General features: G+C 37.4%; 1 pseudogene across 1 annotated transcript; it reads left to right on the forward strand.

The window, feature by feature from the left end:
• The first annotated feature begins 17,607 nt into the window (after positions 1-17,607).
• Positions 17,608-19,635, forward strand: LOC148846953 (putative polyamine oxidase 5 pseudogene; annotated as a pseudogene). The gene has a single exon (XR_016100451.1). The product of XR_016100451.1 is annotated as a putative polyamine oxidase 5 pseudogene (transcript).
• Positions 19,636-20,720: the final 1,085 nt, after the last annotated feature.

The raw sequence follows: 20,720 nt of genomic DNA on the forward strand, positions 1-20,720 counted from the left end.
ATATTTTAGGTAAAAGTGCCAAATACAACCAAAGTAACATGCTACCATGGCATAATGGAAACCGGATCTGCTCACAACTCGGCAGAATGAGGTGAGAACCTGTTTTGAGACCGGTTTGGTGAAGTCCACCAATTAAATGTAAGTGGGTGAAGCTAAGTTCATATTGGCTCGACCACCCAACCCCATTCGACCATGACATGTGAGAATATGACAGATGCAAAAATATACAAAGTTTATTTGTATTTATGGTGCTCACAGCCAATACAACTGTCCAGCGGAAGAGTTCTCTCTGACAAGGTTTCTTTTTTTCATCTCTTCTTTTTCTCACTTTTTTATTTGCACTGGTACAAATGCTTTGATAGTGCAAATAAGAAGAATGCAAATTCTAGTTTACGTTTGTTTCATCTCTTTTACTTTAGCTTGTTCGGGGCTATGTTTTCGCTCTATCTTTAATTACCACGAACAATCAAATCATTTGCACCGCTTCAAATAAAATTGCATTATATTACAAATAAGCCAGCCTATAGGGCAACAATTTGGATTACTTTATTTCATAATTTTAGAAGAGTGATTTTGGCTCCATTCTGATATACCCCATTTATGTGTATATAGCAAGAAAAAAAGGTGGGGAAATAGGCAATACATAAATTGGAATTGCTATACATAATTACATATAAATAGGGTGTATCAGAAAGTTCGGTTAACCCATGCCAAGATTCATAACCAGAGGGCCCCGATCCATAGGAATCCAAGGTTGGTGTAAGCTATGGAATTTCACAAGTAGAATTGTGCGTAGTTGGAGTAGTTATTTCAGTCATCCGAAGTCACATATGCAATGAACACAGCTAAATTCCCCAAAATGGTAAAGGAACATTTGGAGAAAAACAGAGGGTTTGGGAAAATCGTATGGAATATACAGAACGCATAAGGTGGACTGGCTAAGTATCCATCAACCTAAGGCTGTGTTTGGTTAGAAGGAAAAAGTAGGGAAAGGAAAGAAAATCATTATAAACCTTGTATAGGTTTCTTTATATTTCCCTTCTTTTTCCTACCTTGTAAAGGAAGGGAATAGAGGTGTTGGTCTTAAGCAGATCATACTTCACAATGTTGCATATTTGACCAACTAGCACGAAGAATTTTAGTCTGTTTAGGCTAACTGGTTAATAAAATCTTCAAGGCAAGCAGCAGCATATTATAAAAATGGATAAATTTTAATCCAAGAATATGAAGAATTTTTTTTCGGGCTGCATTTGATAATTTGCACTGTTTTAAATGTATAAAATGCAAAATGGCTGAGTATAAATTCTAGTTTATAGTTTTATCTCTTTTGCTTTAGATTTGACTGTCTTATTTGTTTATGAGAATTAAAATTAAGTGATATCATCTTTAAATGAAAGAATGGAGGTAGGCTATCTGTATAGGAGTAAGGTAGATGGTTTTGTCCCCACTTTATATGAGAGAATTGAGGTGAGAACTAGGAAGAAGGTGATGCAAAATTTGCATTAATTTTTGAGATGCAAAATTTATGCTGCCAATGAATACAAAAGAGATAAAAAGTATAAATTTTATATCAAATAAAATTATAAATGATAATTACAAACAAATAAAAGCAAAATTAAACCACATACAAATTTTACACCCGATCAATATTTGCACTACAACCAAATGAATTTGGAATCAGCATTAGCTGTGAGTAGGATTGTAGGAGAAAAACTATCGATTTATTGTAATAGTATCACCCTTACAAGGCACATAACAAGTCGAGGGTAAATGATATTAGGCTGCATTTGGCATGAAAGTACTTTTAGAGTATTAATTTTGATGAAATTTGTGATTCCAAGAGTCATTTTGAAGTTTGAATGTGTGAAAATTACTGGAAATAAAATCTTTCATGCATGCATGGGAACAAAACTTATTCCAAGATTTTTTTTTTCGAGTTAAATAATGAAGCATAAAAAATCTTTGGGTTGTCTCCAAATTTATTCTTTAAATGATAATCGTTGGAAGCAAATTTTGCCCAAACATCATATACTGAATTAAAAATGTTTGATTAAGGAATATCAATAAATATCACTTTCCTAATGTCAAATCAATTAAATGATGTTTGATATCATGATGTTTTTTGTTATTGCCCTTAATCATAATCAACTTTTGCCAAAAAGCATGTTTGATGGAGAGATGCATTGTGCGGTACATTTAAAAGTAACTTTGTCTTTTCCATTATGCAAGATAGATTTCTCATTTCCTCTCCACAAAATCGGTACTCAAACCGGGGTCACGGTTCTTGATACCTGGCATTGCAAGTTTTTATTTAAAAGGAATTTATGAATTTTTTCCTCAGTCATTTTTATTGATTTTCCGAACGTATTATCTCAATAAATTCTTATATTTGGTATGGTGTCCTGTGATAAATTCCTCTGTTCTTTATTTCATAAAAATTTATGAAATAAAGAATATAAAAATATTTCTAATGCACGGCGGTAAGATGGGTGTAAAAACAAATTTTGTGAAGATAAAATCCAGATTTTATCATCAGAATATCTCTTATCTTCACAGCCCTTGCAGCGTGCTTGAATCTTTTAGTTATGATGAAATGTTCTCCATGCACAGCTGTGATTTATCGAAAGGCCACGTACTTAGCTAGCTTCTTAATATATATATATATATATATATAAAATACAGAATATTAATTATATGGGTGCTTTTTGTCTCTTGTAAATAATAAATGCCAAACTCTTTATCAGAAGGCCTTTTTATTCTCTTAAGTTAAATTACAGCTGTGATGTCTTCCCCTTTGCAGCCCAAGCCCTTCAAATGGAGATTGGAGTCTACAATCTACATCTACCATCAAGGCATCAGCCAAAAACTGTTTTAACACATTCCCCCACATGACCCATATTGGGTCCCAGATCCCAATTCCATATGGCTGACTGACAATTGATCTTGGCTCTCTAAAAGTTTTTCATCAAACACAACTTATAAGACTCTGTGTAGGCCTGGCTCACTTATAAAAAGCCAGAAGCTAGCTGCTTAACTTTTAAGTTTTAACAGACGATCTCAACTTTTGAGATGAGAGTCATGACTCGTGAGACCGCAGAGCGCAGTTACGTGGACCAGCTACAGCTTGAGCTTCTGACAGCTCCTGTCACACTCACACTACAACCGGCCGGCCATAAATAAACCACCCTTACACCCTTCCCTAATTTTACTTCTGTCGGCAGCTTCTGTTCCTATTCTTACAACTGCCTAACCCTATCTCGCCTCCTCTCTTCTCTCTCTCTCTCTACCTCTTATTACTAATAGAGGATAAGCCAGCCAGTCGGCCACAGCCAACGATGAAATGATATCCATTATCGTTCATCACCTTGTTTTGATTTGACTTTTTCGCTAGACCGTACTCCTTTTGTTCTCTCGCATCCAGTAACTTCAAACTTATGGTCTTGTCATCCATTCAATAGATCAGATACCGTTGATTTGACACTATACACTACAGTCACTCACCATCTTCACCAGCTGATCAAATTGAGATGAGATCATTTCCAAAATCTGGACGGACCAAGATCACCCAATCATACCCTTCTCTACTCCCCCACCCCACATCGATTCATTAGGTGTTTAATGCAGCTCATGTAGAATAATATGATACATCGTGTATTGATAAAACATAAAACTCAAGTTTCCTCTGTTCTGAGTTCTGACTCTCACTCGCTCAGTATCTTATATTCTTATCCATCTGATCTCCGGTTCGGTCCAGTCTCCAGTGGGCTCGACAACTTATATCTACACGTGTTCAACTGAGTTCCCGTACGTAGAAAACGGAACCCACCTTCGGACCGACTGTGATTTGTAACTCCCATGTGACCGCCAGGAACCGATCAGCTTCAGTCCCTTCCTTCCTCGTCTGTCGTCTCCATCAATTTGTCGCCGCCAAATTTTTCTTTTTATTTGTGAGGACCAAAATCCGGATTCCAAGGTCCAAAAACCCAAACTCTCGAAGCGGGATCTCTCACTCATCTCTGGCCTACTTAGTACGGAGGATATCGTCTCGTTTACATCCACGTCCTTATGCCACGTAAACACTCGTCACCGGTGATGGAGATGTGAGAAAAGACAAAGACAGTACTGAAAATCGATTTGCTTCTCTGTTAATCCGGGTTTGTCAATTGACCGGTTTCTCCCTACCTCCGTAATGTAATTATCTGTGGAAGGCTGCAAAGGCAGACAGCCATTGATTTCAAAGATACCTGGAGATACAAACAAAACACTGCATACCATACCATCTGGACCCCGGACCGTCTCCGTCTACAATATACAAAGGGAGTGGTCCCATACGGCATGATACCCGAATAACTTGTCAGCTTTTTAGGCATCATGACTTTGACATTTTTTTTCTCAATAGTGAAAGTTTATGCTAGGGGAAATATATGGTACGGAAAAAAGAATTTTGATCAATCAAAATCTAAAAATTTTCGGAAATTATGTCTTTTCCGTTCATTTTACCAGTAAATGAGCGGGAAAATTGGTCTATGGAAAAGATATCAAAAATTTCATGCTATTTTATCAAAAATTGTAAGACCACAGATACTCCGGGTTTGGGAGGGAAAGCTATCAAAATTAATTACACAAAAATGTTTATTGAACAAACTTTTGAAAACCAAAAATGTTTAATTTATTCTGATCGAGCAACCAGCACTTGGCAAATCTATATATATATATATATATATATATATATATATATTTTGTGAATAAAAATGAAAAGAGAAATACTAGAACTCCTTTTAAGCCTAAAAAACGAAAGATTTATTATGTTATTTATAAGAAGATCAGAATATAATGCCATGTAACCTTCCTAGTGGCAGTTTTTGGAACTGTGTGTTTTTGTTTTGACTACATGCATTAAACGTCAAGAAAATGTTTCATTTTCTTGCGTTTCTAAAACATTTCCACTTTAGTTAACTTATGTGATGCACCATAAAATAGATTTTCGATATATTATATTAACATAAGGACATGTATCATGCATTTGTGCAAGTAAGAATAAAAGTGTAAAAACCTAATGGTTCATTTGGCTCACACTCATAATTATAACCAAATCAAAATTAAAATTGAAATCCTTTAGAATCAGAATCAAAATTAAAATGGTCTTTCCGTTTGGTTCAGACAGGAATCAGGTTGATAATTATATTAAGTTGAAATGAGATTTTATTCTTAAGGGAGACGAAGGGAATGATCATTCCCTAAAATGGGGAATTCCATTCTACCAAAAATGTGAATAGAAGTTTAATTCTGCTCAACCAAACAAACGGCGCCTATACTCTACGGGGCATTTAAAGAGTATTATAATAATAAAGTAGAGTTTAAGGGGTAATATAGTAATTCTAATACAAAAAAGTCGTTTCTCGAGGCGGGGTTTACTTCCCTCGAAAATGCCTACCGACATTTCGTCTGTACTCTATCTTGTTGGACTGCAGTTACTATGCAACACCCACCTTTTCTGCCATAGTGACAGAAGAAATCTGCCACGTCATCCATCTACACTCTTTGTCCTACGTGGCGATATCCACCTGCCACGCTGTGTCCTCTTCCTCTTCCTATAAATGCCCCGCTCTTGTTCTACTTTCTCTGCTCCATCAACCATCAGTTTTCTTTTATATATTTGCCTCTCTCTCTCTCTCTCTCTCTCTCTCTCTCTCTCTCTCACACACACACACACACACACATCATGAAAGAGAGTCGAAAGCGGCCGGAGCCTGACGATGCTCCCAGTCATCAGGTTGCCGAAAAACGATCAAGATCTCCGGAGATGTCTGACGACGAGGAGGACTCGTTGGATGGTGCTGCCATTGAAGAGGAGATGGTAGCAGAGGTGATGAAGTCGTTGGAGGAGGTCATAAGATGTCCTACTGGTTTCGACCCTCCAACCTCGACCTACATGACGATCAATGGTAATAAGGAGATCTGCGGAGCCTCATTTTCGGACTCGGCTTCAACTAGAATGGCGAGTGTTGATATTGGGGGCACCGGCATTCCGCGGGTCACGGAACCTGCCGAGGAGTTGTCCGGTTGGTCGATGAGCTTTTCGGGAATGGAGAGTGGGCAGTGGGCTCTGGAGGAAGAGAGCGAGTGTCGTTTTGCGGAAGTTGTGGAGGTTTGCAGTGACGGAGGCAACGGCTGTGATGGCGGGGAGAGTGATGATGAGTGGTTGGCTCGGATTCTCAGCTGCTCCCCTCTTGGGTTCGAGGAATAGAGAGAAGTCATGGGGTCTTTTGTAATTTGTAGGGTTCTGGATATTTGGTGAGAAGCTTGTTATTACTGTCCCTTCATAGATAGAGAACTCAGAGAAGGTAGATAATTGGTAGAGCTAGCTGTTTGTCTTTTATGGGGCCGTATAGTTTCTATTTAGTGAAAGTAAATATAAATGACACAGTGCCAATACAGTGATTTTATTTCTTTCTCCTAGGTACTCTTCCGGCCTCTGAAGCTTTTCTGTTTTCGCCCATTTTTGTTTTTCCTACTTTCTGTTAAAGAGAGACCTCTAGTCTTTATGTTCATAATGCCTGTTTTTTTGTTATAATAATACTCATAAACTTAAATTAGCAGAGGAGAGAGAGGGGGGGGGGGGATTGTGTTTTGTGCAAAGCAAAATGCTGGTCATGGTAGGTAAGCATGGCCTCGCTTGGGAAATCATTAATGGCGTGGCAGACTGGTTATATTTATATTTCACCAAAGAAAATATACCCTTCTTAATCCGTAAGTTTCTCGCCAAGCAGAATTAGAATTAGTTTTTCCTGTGTATTTGACTTCTGTCATCTTCACCAAAGGCCTGCAAGCTTTTTGCTTAATAGAGAAGCATGACCTCATTACACAGTTGTGTGAGTGAGTCATGCATGCGTCAAGAACTCTACTGTGTCATTGGAAGGTGGAAACTTAAGGATCGGTAAATAACACCCCTTTAGGCTCAAGAATCGGTAAATAATAAATGTTAGGGTAAATTATGATTTATTAACACAATATAGGGACGTTTTTAATGTGATTTTGATTCTAATTGAATAAGATAAACACTTTGTGATACGTAAGTGATATAAATGGTAAATAAATGCATCTACTCGGGTAAATAATTTATCAAATAGCAAACGGGTGTCAGTGGCAAATAACCCCTGAACTTTCACTTGCCACAAATACCCCCTTTCACTTTTTGACAAATAACATATACCCTTAGTTAAAATTCATTCTTTGAAAAAATTCTCATTCAGCTGGTTGGAATTATTTTTATCTTTAAACTACTCTTTTTATACTTATATATGTTTTATAATTTGATTAGTTTTCTAAGTATACTATTAAAACCCTCTTCACTAGTCCAATAAATTTTTATAGATTTCTGACTAGATTTAATATTCAAATGAAATAGCACAAGTTTCTTTCATATAGATATAAATTTGTCATTGACTACCTAATAGTATAAAGATGCACGGATTAGCTGAACACGATGGATGGGCTGTTCAGCAGGCTGTGGATCAATGATAATGTTTCACGCCCTGTCCAGTTGAGGGTAAATTTGTACTCTTGTTCTAGATTTACATCGATAATAAGATGTAAAAATACATTAATAAAAAAAAAGTAAGTTTGTATTTAAGTAGGCTTTTAATAAAGAAAAAACATATATTTTATTGGAATTCATGTTTGAACTATTTTACATTCTAAATATCATTTTCAAACGCATCCTAAATATCATTGTGCTCTTCGTTTTGGAGTAACATTTGTATTGATTCTATTTCACCATGGATCATGTTCTTAGGAGGCAGCTCCTTTCCTTTGGCAGCAGTATTCGTAATAGGTCTCACACCAACAATGCTTTTGACAGCTTTCTCTCTATTTGGGTATACCTCATTCTTCAGAGGGTTTTAACTCAAAGATGATCTTTCTATCACTTGAACCCAGGGAATGATGGTGGGATCAACATTTGGGAGGACAAATCCCTTGACTAGAACTATAACTATCGCTCTGAGAACGCAACTTTTTTTCTTATCAAAACAGGGGTGCATGTATAACGTATTTGCATCCCCACAAGCATTTGCTGCAGTAAATATTTCCATAACGACATTCTCTGAACAAGAAGCACTTCAAATCCTCTCCTCTGGTCCTTTATAAGTTGTCTGATTGGACCTTGACCAATACAGCATCAACTTAAGGCTCAGTTTGGATAGAGTACGAGTGTAAAACCTTACATGTTTAGTGTTATTTTGTATATATTTGTGCAGTATGCTCTTTCCAAACTGAGCCTAAAATGAGTTAGTTGGCACGATATCGACCAGTGGAGGATTAGGAACTGGGGTGTGTTGGGTTTGGGGGGGATCTAATTGATATCGTTAGAATTTAGAAACCATTTAACCTTTAAAAAAAAAAAACTTTTTAAGTTGTGTTTGGTATGAAAGAAAAGTAGGGAAACTTTTACATTATAAGGTTTGTAAAGTTATCTTTTCCTTCAAACCAAACATAGCCTTAGTGACGATGGAAGGTGTCATCACACTGCAATTCCATCACGATGTCTCTCAATTTAAATATCACATTAGCAATAACTAATCCTTTTTAACAGTACATTCTATTAATAAATAATCTTGAGGAAATAACTTGCTTCTACATTTTATAATTGATATTTTTTACTATCTATTAATTAATAGATTTTAAAGAATTTCCTTTATATATATATATATTACATATATAAAATGCCATGTTAGCATATATATATATATATATATATATATATATATATACGGGAGACTTTGCCCTATCTCCACCCCATCCCCAGTGGCGAGTCAGGTTTGGGGAGGAGCATCCATTTTCCATAGGAGATGGGGAATCCCTAAATTTTCCCTACCTTGAGGTAGTCACTTAAAATTAATCTAATTTTTGGATATTTTAACCCATCCCCAGTGGTGAGGCAGGTTTGGGGAGGAGTATCCATTTTCCGCCGGAGATGGGGAATCCCTAAATTTTCCCTACCTTGAGGAGGTAGTCACTTAAAATTAATCTAATTTTTGGATATTTTAAAAATAAATTATGAAAATTTAAAATATTTTAGAAATTGAATTATAACAATTTAGAAATACCTTATAAATGGAATTATGGGATACTAGGATTTTAAGAATTTGGAGAAAACTTAGAAAGATTTTAAAAACCAATATTAAACTTAAGAATTGGAGTTTAAGGATTTGTATATAAATCTCATCCCTAATTCAGGACAAAAACAATCTCCATCCCCACCCTGTAACTCGCCCTTTTCAGGGCGAAGGTGGGCTCCAATTTTAGGAGAAAAATTGCAATCCCAATTGATGAAGGACAATCTCCCCTTTAACTACATATTGACACATGGCCATATCAACGCTTTATGACACCTCATCACATGTGGTAGATCCTTGCTTAGGCAACAGTTTGGATCGTCATTAACAACTCATCCCATAAGGTCCAATAACCGCCAACCTTCAACCTAGAAAGAATCTGAGTATGCGCTTCTAACCTGGTCTTGGACTACCTCCGACATGAGAGACACTTCCAACCTCAATGAACCTCCAACTTACAGGACGAGCTCCCCTTTATCTCCGTCACCAGAGAAGGGCCGACCTGTAAGGCTGTAACATACGCAAACACGGGGCCACCTGGCGGTACTAGAACCCCACTTCCCTTCTTGATTAGGACATGCCCATGGATTGTGGATGTATCGCCCGAACGTTCTAGCTGCCATCAGCCGTGTGGACGTGCCCACTAAGACCGGCCGCCTAGTTCGCCCTCCATGGCACGTTTTGCTCGAGCCACAAGCCTTATATAAAGGTAAGTTGTACCAGAGACCATCTGTCACCAACACAGTCTGATTCCTGCACTTCCACTGATTTAAGCGTTGGAATTAGACCTGGCAACCCGACCCAACCCAATCCGAAAAAATAGGGTTAGGGTTTTATATTTAGCAATCCAAATGTGAAAATGACCTGATCCAATCCAAAAATGAGTCGTGTCGGGTTGGGCAATGGGTCAACCTGCCGACCCGATTGTCAAGTCTAATTGGGATTATTATGCATTGCTAGAAGTTTTCACTCTTTAATTTTTTCTATTTAGTCTTTACTTTTTATTGTTTACTCTTTAAATTGTTAAATGTTTAAGTTTTTATTTTATATTTGGAATTTTAAGTTTAATTCTTTTAATTTTGACATTTTTCATATATTTTTTTTAAAATTTTAAATTTCAATTATTTTTTGGAATGAGCCGAATTGACCCATGGGTCAACCCTAACCCGAACATTTAGGGTTAGGGCTTAGTGTTTTGGCAACCTGTCCCGAAATACATTGACCCAACCCGAACCCAACCCACCAAACCCAACTGCCAAGTCTAGTTGGAATCCATAGCCTAGGACATCCACTCAGGTCCTTCGGCTTCTTGTTTTGCAGTTTTTACTACTAGAGCCTACACCTGAGTTCGAGGTCACCCACTCTAGCAAGGATCAAAACTTTTGATCTTCGTCACCAAGTTTTGACCAAAATGTTTATTTTTTAAATTGTCTCCTCATATAAATGTCTATCTCAAATCCTTCTAATCTCTTTTATAAAATAAATTATTTTTCAAATTTTTCCCTCTTATCAATCACTCAAAAGTAAAGGCATAAAGCTGTAACTTTAAATTCTCTCTCTCTCTCTCTCTCTCTCTCTCTCTCTCTCTCTCTTTTATATATATAGCTTGTGTTGTTTTTTCTTCTATAGAAACTAGCCTTAATAGTAATTGTATGGGTATTTTGGACATTTTAATGCCTTTTATTAGAGAATTCTAACAGAAGAGGTCTACTTACAACTATAGCAAAAAATTGAGGGGAGGTGATTGCAATTACCAAATTTCAGAGGAAGTTTCATCAATTTATCCTTCATTTTATAAGGACATGTGCCATTTATGCAAGATATAAGGGTATCAAAAGGTTAGAAATGTGAAAAGAAAAGGCATTTTGGATAGATTTTGTGTTTTGTACTTTTGAAAGTGTTAAAGTATAAAATATATATTATATTTTTTTTGTCATTTTTACTTTAAAATATGTTTGGACAAAAATTTTTCAAAAGTATACTTACCATTAAAAACTCTAATAACGTTTAAGATTCATTTGTGATGTGTTGCTTTACCATTGGTTTAAGTTTCTTTTTTCTTATGGTTATGATAGATTTTGCCTTTATTTGATTGTATTTTCCACATTATTGAAATTGACTGTAGTATTTCGGAAGGTAAAAAAGGATTGGTTTTATTTTAATTGTAAATGGGGTCTCGAAAAGCAAATTTATCTTTTAAAAATTGGAAAAATAACGGTTCAGCCCAGGGTCAGAATTTGTAGGCCCAAAATACTGTTGGGGTAGATGTCAGCTCGAAATTGATGCCACGGGTAGGCGTTGGTGCATAGAGTGTGGGTTGTTAACATTTTGAATGTTTATATCTCTATAGTGGAAATTAGAAATATGCATTGAGCCTATCTGTACTTTTCCGTTAAAAAATTTCTACATTTTACCAATAAATGGAACTTGTAAAAAAAAAAAAAGACAAACGAATAAAAAGGACTTATAGTTGATAAGTGAAAATTTTGGGACCTAATATCAATAAAAATTATTTTTTTAATATAATTTCTAACATAGATTAATTTTTTTTTAAAATATATCAAAAATGACAAAAACACTGTTCTTCTTCCTTTTCAAAATTACTGAATGAATCTCTCTCAAGCATAAATCTCTAATTTTTTATTCGCCCTTGTAAAAAGAAATACTGAATATTTATAACCCTGTAAAAAGGACTAGTTTGCTCTTAGCACCATGACGGATGCAAATTTGGTTGATCTCTTTAATTTGGTTTCAGGTTATGCGTTGAAATCATTGGCTATTCTTTTGAGAACCAGTTCAAGTGACATTACGTCGAAGTCTACCTAGGTGGAGCGACCTAATAAAGCAACCACACAGTTATAACCCCTTCTTGAGGACGGCATGATGAGCTTCGCTCTTGAGGTACTTAGCCGAATTGCAGAACCGCTTGATGGTCACATCCCTAATGAGGTAGATGTCCTCGGGGTACCTGCTCCACTTCTCATCGAGCAAACGAATTCGTTCTTATGCCCCGAAAATCAAGACGGCGAGGTCCTGTATAAGGATGCAAACACTCGAACTCTTCCGACCTGAGAAGCAAATTGGACCGACCCTTATGACTACGAGCTCATCAAAAGTCATTATGGGCCAAAAGGAATGAACGATCTACTCCCTTTGCCAAGCTGCCCTCAACTCGGGAGTGGGGGGCAATTGATGAGGGCGGATTTGACCCTCTAGTCACATCGTGACACATGGCATCTTAGAACAACTGGATGACACATGGACTCCACCTAAGCGATGATTTGGAGTCCCAGATCGCGGTTCGTCTTCACTCCGACCTAGCGACTTCGACTAGAACTTAGGTCGGCTAGGAGCGCCTCGTCTAGGGCCGACCTTTAGCACCTCGCCACTAGCCGAAGTGACCTCAATGCAAGGAGCGACCTCCCTCGAGGGTGTGACGGCTTGACTGAGGTCCAAGTGGCGACATGCAAGAAGTGCTTGTCAACAAATTCGGTATGCATATCCTAACACTCCCACGTTTCTCGAAAGTTGGCCCATGTACCAAACATTTCGGAGGGGTGGTCAACGTTCATGGTGGTTACCTCTAGGGATCTCGGACCAGTTAGGCGACCTCCTGGAAATCTCGGATGCGGTGCATGAAGACCACACCAAACAATGCCTATATAAAGGCACCAACCCCAATGACACGAGGAGGATACACGATTAAGTACATTCTACCTCTCATACTTTCTGATTTTAGCTCGCAATCTATTACAAGAGTACTAACTTAAGCATCGAAGCGACATCGCCGAGTTAACCACCTTGAGTCCTCTGACACTATTTCCTTGCAGGTCTCTTCGAAGAGCTACCTAGCTCGGCACCCGAGCAACCTCCTAAATCAATCCTGTCAATTCAGCATTCAAGCTTTTATCCAGCAGAAATACTCCATCTCAACCTCTAAGTCATCAGACACTAGGAAGTAGTCAAAACAACAGGGTGCTGCCAAAAAACCCTTCATTATATATAATGTTATTTATATTTCATAAATATTATTATATTATTTATATTATATATACCAAAACATATTTAAAATATTATTTATAATTTAAAAACTATATTAAGTGGTAAGAAATTTTTAGAGACGGGGATGAGGTATTAATTTCAGAATCGGAATTAGTGAGGAAGATATGATCCCTTCCCCGAACCCACCTACTCCCATTCCTAGTGACGGGTGAGGTTCAATCCTTAGCATGGTTTAAAGTATTGATTCTCTCACTATGTATGAACATGCAAATCAGGTAGTTTATGTGCACATTCAAATTGCAAAGGGAATCAGGTCTTAGGCTAGATAAGCCCCTAAACAACCCAAAACCCCTTAATTTGAATATTTTTGTATCGGATATATGGTATTGATAGTTTAACCTTATTAATAGTTGCAAATTAAGATTTTTATTGAAGTGCAGTTGAAAATGAATATTATTGTATCAATGAAATCAATATTTAAATAATTGAACTATCCAATTTTTGTTGCGTATTTATGAAAGTTTTGTAATAAAAATAGTTTCATTTTTTTCTAGCTGTGATACATGATTTGTAATTGAATAACCAATTAAAGCTCTGTTTGAAAAGAGTATAAATACAAATATGCAATTCATGAAAAAGGATAACATTTATATTTACACTGAATATTATTTGTATTTGCACTCTTTCTCAAAGGAGACAAAATAAGAAAAAAACAACAACAGCAACAAATAAACCAACATCATAACATCTAAAACAAGATGAAAATAAAAGCAAAACTATAGGGTTCGATCGACATTTAAAATAACATTACCCAATATTGGCCCTAGCTATTTAAGGTCATGGGAGGGGCATACTGGGTACGATCATAACCTTTTAGCCAGGTAAAACAAAACAAAAAGTGAAAAAACCTTACCAAAATATCTCCATGTCCAAACCATTTTTGCTATAACAATGTGGCAGTGCAAGGCTAAAACAACCAAATCAAAACCTGTGATGTATGACTATGTGTATGGCCCACCTTATTTGAATTGTATGAGCCTTGGCAGGGTCACAGCAATACATCCAAGGCCATGAATTTGAGTTTTAACCCCTCTTAGTCTTGCTGTAGCAAAAGTGAACTTGTCTGTGCCTTATAGTCAGAAAAAATAAAGAAATAGATGTAGACATCTCGGATTCAGTGTAGGTTTGTCTCAACCTGAATCCAACAAAAGGTTGCCCCAAACTTTACCCTTTAACCCAACCCATTTCGTCCAATTTGCAAGACAAGTTGGTTTAGATAACCTTTTATCCTACACTACACTAGAATACTAGAATACTAGAATACTAGATGAATATGCAATCAAACGATGGCATAAGCTTTATGAAGCTCCATTTCATGTATAGTATCAACCGCACTGGAGGAGAAGTGCGGATTATTGATACAAGCCAGTCTCGGCTATAGAATGGTTTTTATTTAAATCGTAGCTGCCATTCCAGCAGTGTCCCCGCAGTTGATCAGGACAGACCAAACCAGACCAGACCAGGTGTCATGGTAGTGGAACCGGGCTGTGCTTGGCACTTGGCAGATAAAGTTATGAGTTGGGATCTCCTGTGCTCCATGATCTCGTACCGCACATCATCACACCATGAGACTGGGATCATGTTGTTGGAACGTCATTTGTTGGTAGGAGATCCGCACTCATAGGTTATTCTTTTGACAGGAATGAGTCGGATGACAGATAGACTATTTCAGAATCCAACACTATAGGGTACAATGATTGTTCTGCGCCATTCAGCATTTCTCACGTCAGCATGATGCGTGGGATCCACGTGCATGATACAGAATTTACGTGAATTCAGATTTAATTTGCTCTTCATAGAGTGTGCCTCTGCTTCTCACCAACCTTGCAGTGGCGGTAAATCTGTAATCGGAGTGGATGTGGATTTGAATCCTAATGATTTGGATTTAATCCATGCTATAAATTTTTTAAAATATCAGAAATATTGAAAATGTATTTATTTATTTACTTTTATATATAATAAATTAATATAAATATAATATATTAAATTTATTATATACATAAATTCACATATAACATAATATATAAAATATATTTTTATTATAATCGGATTCTGATTTTAATAAGATTGGATGGGTCAAATCTGAATCCAATCCGATTAGTAATCGGATATAGATTCTAACATCTGAATTCGATCCGATTATATATACATATTCTAAATCCGAGATAATCGGGTCGGGTCTCAATTTTTCAGGTACCATTGACAGCCCTAATTGGAAGTAAGGATGAATGGATCGGTAAAATCAATTTGGACTGATTAGGCGGACAAACAAGACATATTGGATTGGACCAATTTAGTCCAAAATATTTATTAGATTGGACTGGACCTTGTTTGTTTGTAAGAAATTAATATTGGATTGGACCATTCCAGTCCAAAATATTTATTAGATTGGATTGGACCTGGTCCATCCGTCATAAATTGGTATTGGATTGGGTTGAATTAAGCAAGTATCTGGTCCACTGACATAAGATAAGAATATAGGTGTCAAGGATTGGGTTTGGGTCGAAACCAATCTAGATTAAAACGAATTTGAATAAATTGGACAGTCCAAATATAAAATTGGACTGATCCAAAATGGTCCAAAATATTCACTGGATTGTATTGGACCTGGTCCATTTGTAATGGACTTACATTGGACTAGATCGGATTGGACCAAATCTAATCCAATTGGCATCCCTAATTGGAAGCATTTTTCATGAATGATAAAATCCAATATGGGAGATGTTCCCAATGCATAATTGAAAGTGCTGTGAGGTGGTGTATCTATCATGGTTGTATTACAAATAGAACTGTAGTGATACTTTTTGTAGCTAGAAATTCAATTCAATTTCATAGTAAAACTTGATACGATTATAAGTTTAAAACACTTACAATTCAAGAAAGGGTTTGACCATATATCGAAAATATATGATATCTGAAAAGCTCTTACCAATCAACTAGAATTATAAATGTGATAGTCAATTAGGAGTTATTTATCAAAATTCATGGGTGAGTTTTGATTGATCAAAATTTACCCTATCATAGATTTTCCCTAAAAAAAGAATAAAAAAATTAGGGATCGTATTTGGTTTGTGTATCATTTGATTTACGGACAGAATCAGCAATCAGGATGATCATGAATCGAAATGGGTCGAGCGGGGCCTGGCTTTGGGCCCATGATATTAAATGGGGCAACCTTCGAGATGTGTCTTTGCTCCCTAGAGTCAAAAGCTATTATCGAGGGAGACTCAAGTGTTGTCATCAATGGCCTCCGAGGAAGATAAGACCCCATGGAACATCAAAAATTCAAAACTTTTATTCAGGGATGCTATGAGAGCTTCATAAGAGGGATGCTGATATGCTGACAGTGTCATATGATCATATCTTCAAAGAAGCAAACTTTGTTGCTGATCGTCTTGCAAACCTTGTGCATTTTATTAGTGTTTTTGAATGTTAGCTTTTATTAGTGTTGATAGGTTAATTTTTTTATTTGTAACGATCTTCTGTTAGTGTTGATAGTCTGCTTTTATTTGTCTTTCATGCGTGATCATGCTACTCCATGTCATTCGTGTTTTTGAAGGACAACCCAATACTAGGATTGTCTATTCTTATATAAATGATGTAAAGCCTTTGGATTCGGGTTGAGCTTTTGTCAAAATTTGAATGGTTTTTTTTTTTTTGTCTGAAGCCCAATCCTGAAGGAGCGTAAAGTTAAATCCAATGGGCTTCTCATGTATATATATAATTTTAGACACTATATTTTATAATATTTCTGGTTCTAAAACTATTATCCATGGTTTCAAAACATGATTCACCGATGTAAGCATGACATGGCAGTTATATGGTGTGTCTCACGGAGGAAGATTAGCTGAACTTAGACAGTTGAGTTATGGGCTGTGGGATCAATAATAACACCCCACGCCAAAAAAATATAAATTGCCCACAGCCATTCAATCTCTCACTTCTCATTATTGGTGGTGTGGGGCAAATTATTATTGACCCCACAGCCAATAATATATCCATCACCACTCTCCTATCTCATGGGTCAAGCGGATCCAATTATCATGTGTTTGTCAAATGATGTGTCCAAAATAGGTAATGAAAATACATGTATAGATTAATCATACAATTAAGGCTCATATATTGTACATGGTTCAAAAATAAACCATGAGCAAAAATTGTCATTAAAATAAAAAGATATAATATAGTTGTGGAATCATATATGCCATTCATTTTCTTATAAACATGAATCGAAAACCATCTTAATCTTTAATAAGATTAATAAAAAGTAAAAACCCCCAGGGGAGGTTTTTTTTTTTTTTTTTGAAAAATGGATTTAGGGGCGGGGACAGGTTTTTGGATTTTACATACCCGTATAAGTGTGAATAAGATATTTTAAATTTTATGTGATACATACAAAGCCCACCCTCATCGCTACAGCTGATAACTAACTCTTCAAACACCCCACCGAATCCATGTTCTCTCACTGTATTTAACAAGTCACCCAAACTCTCCTTATAAATCCTTATCAAACCTGACACATATCTGCCTTATCTCTCCCTTCTGCTCGAGATACCAGCAGCAATGGTCGCAAGGAAACCAAGAATTGTGATCATTGGAGCTGGAATGGCCGGGCTTACAGCGGCTAACAAGCTCTACAAGGCCACAAGATTGGAAGAGCTCTTCGAGCTTTGCGTGGTCGAAGGTGGGACTAGAATAGGCGGAAGAATTGGCACCTCAGACTTTGGTGGTGACCGTATTGAAATGGGTGCAACATGGATTCATGGGATCGGTGGGAGTCCAATTCACCAAATTGCCCAAGAAATTCATGCCTTGGACTCCAAGCAGCCATGGGAATGCATGGATGGATTCCCTGATGAAGACCCAGTAACCATCGCCGAAGGCGGGTTGAGGATCGACTCACCTGTTGTCGAGCCCATTTCGAAGCTTTACAGGAAGATGATGGATTTCGCTCAAGGAAAGTTGACTGAAGCTAGTAAGAGCTATGATGAAGTTGATTATTACAGAATCGCAACTAAAGCCCTCGAAAATTGTAAGCGCCGTGGCTATTTCGGAGATCTCGGAGTGGGTTTTTTTCTACGCCAGGCACTTGATGTTTATTGGGCTCAGGCAGATGAACGAGAAGACGACAAATCGTCCGGTAACTGGAGCACAAAGTTGCTTCAGGAAGCCATCTATGCGATGAACGAGAACACCGAAAGGACTTACACTTCGGCCGGTGATCTGTTGAAACTCGACTTCAATGCAGAGAGTAAGTACCGTCAATTCCCGGGTGAAGAGGTAACCATTCCTAAAGGGTACCTGAGCATTATCGAATCGTTAGCTTCCGTCCTACCAGCTGGTGCCATCCAACTGGGTAGGAAAGTAAGGAAGATCGAATGGAAGCCACAAGGGCTTCGATCTTCAGAAGTGGAGAATAGTTGTGACAGTAGTAGGCCCGTGAAGCTCCACTTCGAAGATGGTTTGACCATGTTTGCTGATCATGTCATAGTTACAGTGTCCTTGGGGGTGCTGAAAACCGGAATCCAGGAAGGCTCAGGTTTGTTTGATCCTCCACTTCCCTCTTTCAAGACTGAAGCAATTTCTAGGCTCGGATTCGGTGTAGTCAACAAGTTGTTTCTTGAATTGGATCCAACCCATGATCAAGAAATTGAGACTTGTGAAAAACTTCCCTTCTTGCAAATGGTCTTCCACCGGTCTGATTCCGAGTTAAGGAACCGGAAGATCCCATGGTGGATGAGGAGGACAGCTTCTCTCTGTCCAATTTACAGAAACTCCAGTGTCCTACTTTCATGGTTTGCAGGGGAAGAAGCTCTGGAGCTTGAGTCTCTCAGAGATGATGAGATTATCAACGGGGTTACGAGGACAATCTCTAGCTTCTTATCCGATTCTCAGTCCGGAGGGCTAGTAAACCATCAAGGATGCAGCAATGGGAATGTGAATCCTGTCGAGAGCTCCCGAGCTCTTGGGAAAAAATCAAAACTCAGAAATGTTCTCAGGAGCCGATGGGGAACCGACCCTTTGTTCATGGGTTCTTATAGTTATGTAGCAGTCGGCTCGAGCGGCAATGATTTCGATTCCATGGCAGAGCCATTGCCGAAAAGCAGCGGCGGTTGCGTATACATTGCTTCTCCTCCACTTCAAATTCTATTTGCGGGTGAAGCAACACATAAAACCCATTATTCCACTACTCATGGAGCTTATTTGAGTGGCGTAAGGGAAGCCAATAGGCTTCTTCAACATTATCATTCTGGTGGGTTTTCAGAGGTTTAGCACCATTAATCATTCTGGGTTGAACACTTGAATGAAAGAAACTTCTTTTCCACTTGCTATTCTTTCACCTTATTTGCAAGTTGTTTTCTGTTTTGATCTTTTGATCTCCAAAACAAACCTGTTTGATATGAATGCTCATCGAAAGACAAAAAGAGAAATGAATAAGCTCATCAGCTTTGTATCAGTCTCTATTTAGTTGGGAATTGAGACATGTCAAAACGGAGAACTTGGACACATGGACTTGGCAATAGTTGGACACCACCTTAAAGTTTATTAGCTTAAGCCATTATGTTGTGATGGACTTGCACACAAGTTACACAACACACCAAACTTTACAATTCAATGACACCCCCCCAATGAATTGTGAACACACTAGTGCTTAGAAAAAAAAAACAAATAATGCGATGTGTTGAATTTAATTTTTTATCGATCAGCGATGTGTTGATAAAGTGTAGTGTGGTCATTTTTCACTAGTGCTGCGTTTGTTTTCCGTGTAAACCAAGTGTTTAACGCCGATGGATTTAAAATTAGTGAATCATTGGATTTTTTTTAAAGTGTGATAACCAATGTAAATAATACATATTTATCGATGTATCGTTTATATTGATTATCGGTGTAAAACTCAACTGATGGAGATATTTACGTCGAAACACTGAAAACAAATGCAAGAAAATATGGACCAGGATTGGAATTTTATACCAGTCCATATTTACATTGAAAATAAATGTGAATCAGCGGTGAATTTTTACATTGATTTACATTTACATCGCAAACAAACACAGCCTAGAGGTTGCTAAATTATACCTACCACGACTCATTCTACACCGAAAACAAATGTGAATCAGTGGTGAATTTTTACATTGATATGCATTTACACCACAAACAAACACAGCCTAGAGGTTGCTGAATTATTCCTACCACGACTCGTTCTATTATCTATGAGGGTGCAACTTGGGTGGGCTCAACCCAAGTCAGGACAGACTTAACCTGCAATTCTATGCGGATTAAGGTTGGATTTTTAGTCACTGGATCAGATTTGGATTCAAAAGTTCAGGTTTTTAATCTTTTGGGCTGGGCTCAGTTATTGTCCTTAGATAATTCAAACCCGGCCTGGCCTTATTCCAATCCAAGCCCAGCCCAATTATATGCATATATAGACACATATTTGAATTCGGGCTGTACTTGCGTTGGATAGTTTGGACTTGGCCAAACTCATAGTCTCAACTCTCGTCTTAGGATTGGGCTTGGGTTGAGCTAAAACCCGGCCCA

Source organism: Nelumbo lutea, chromosome 6 (assembly GCF_056320005.1).
Source record: "Nelumbo lutea isolate HS-2025 chromosome 6, American lotus-T2T, whole genome shotgun sequence".
Lineage (NCBI taxonomy): Eukaryota > Viridiplantae > Streptophyta > Magnoliopsida > Proteales > Nelumbonaceae > Nelumbo > Nelumbo lutea.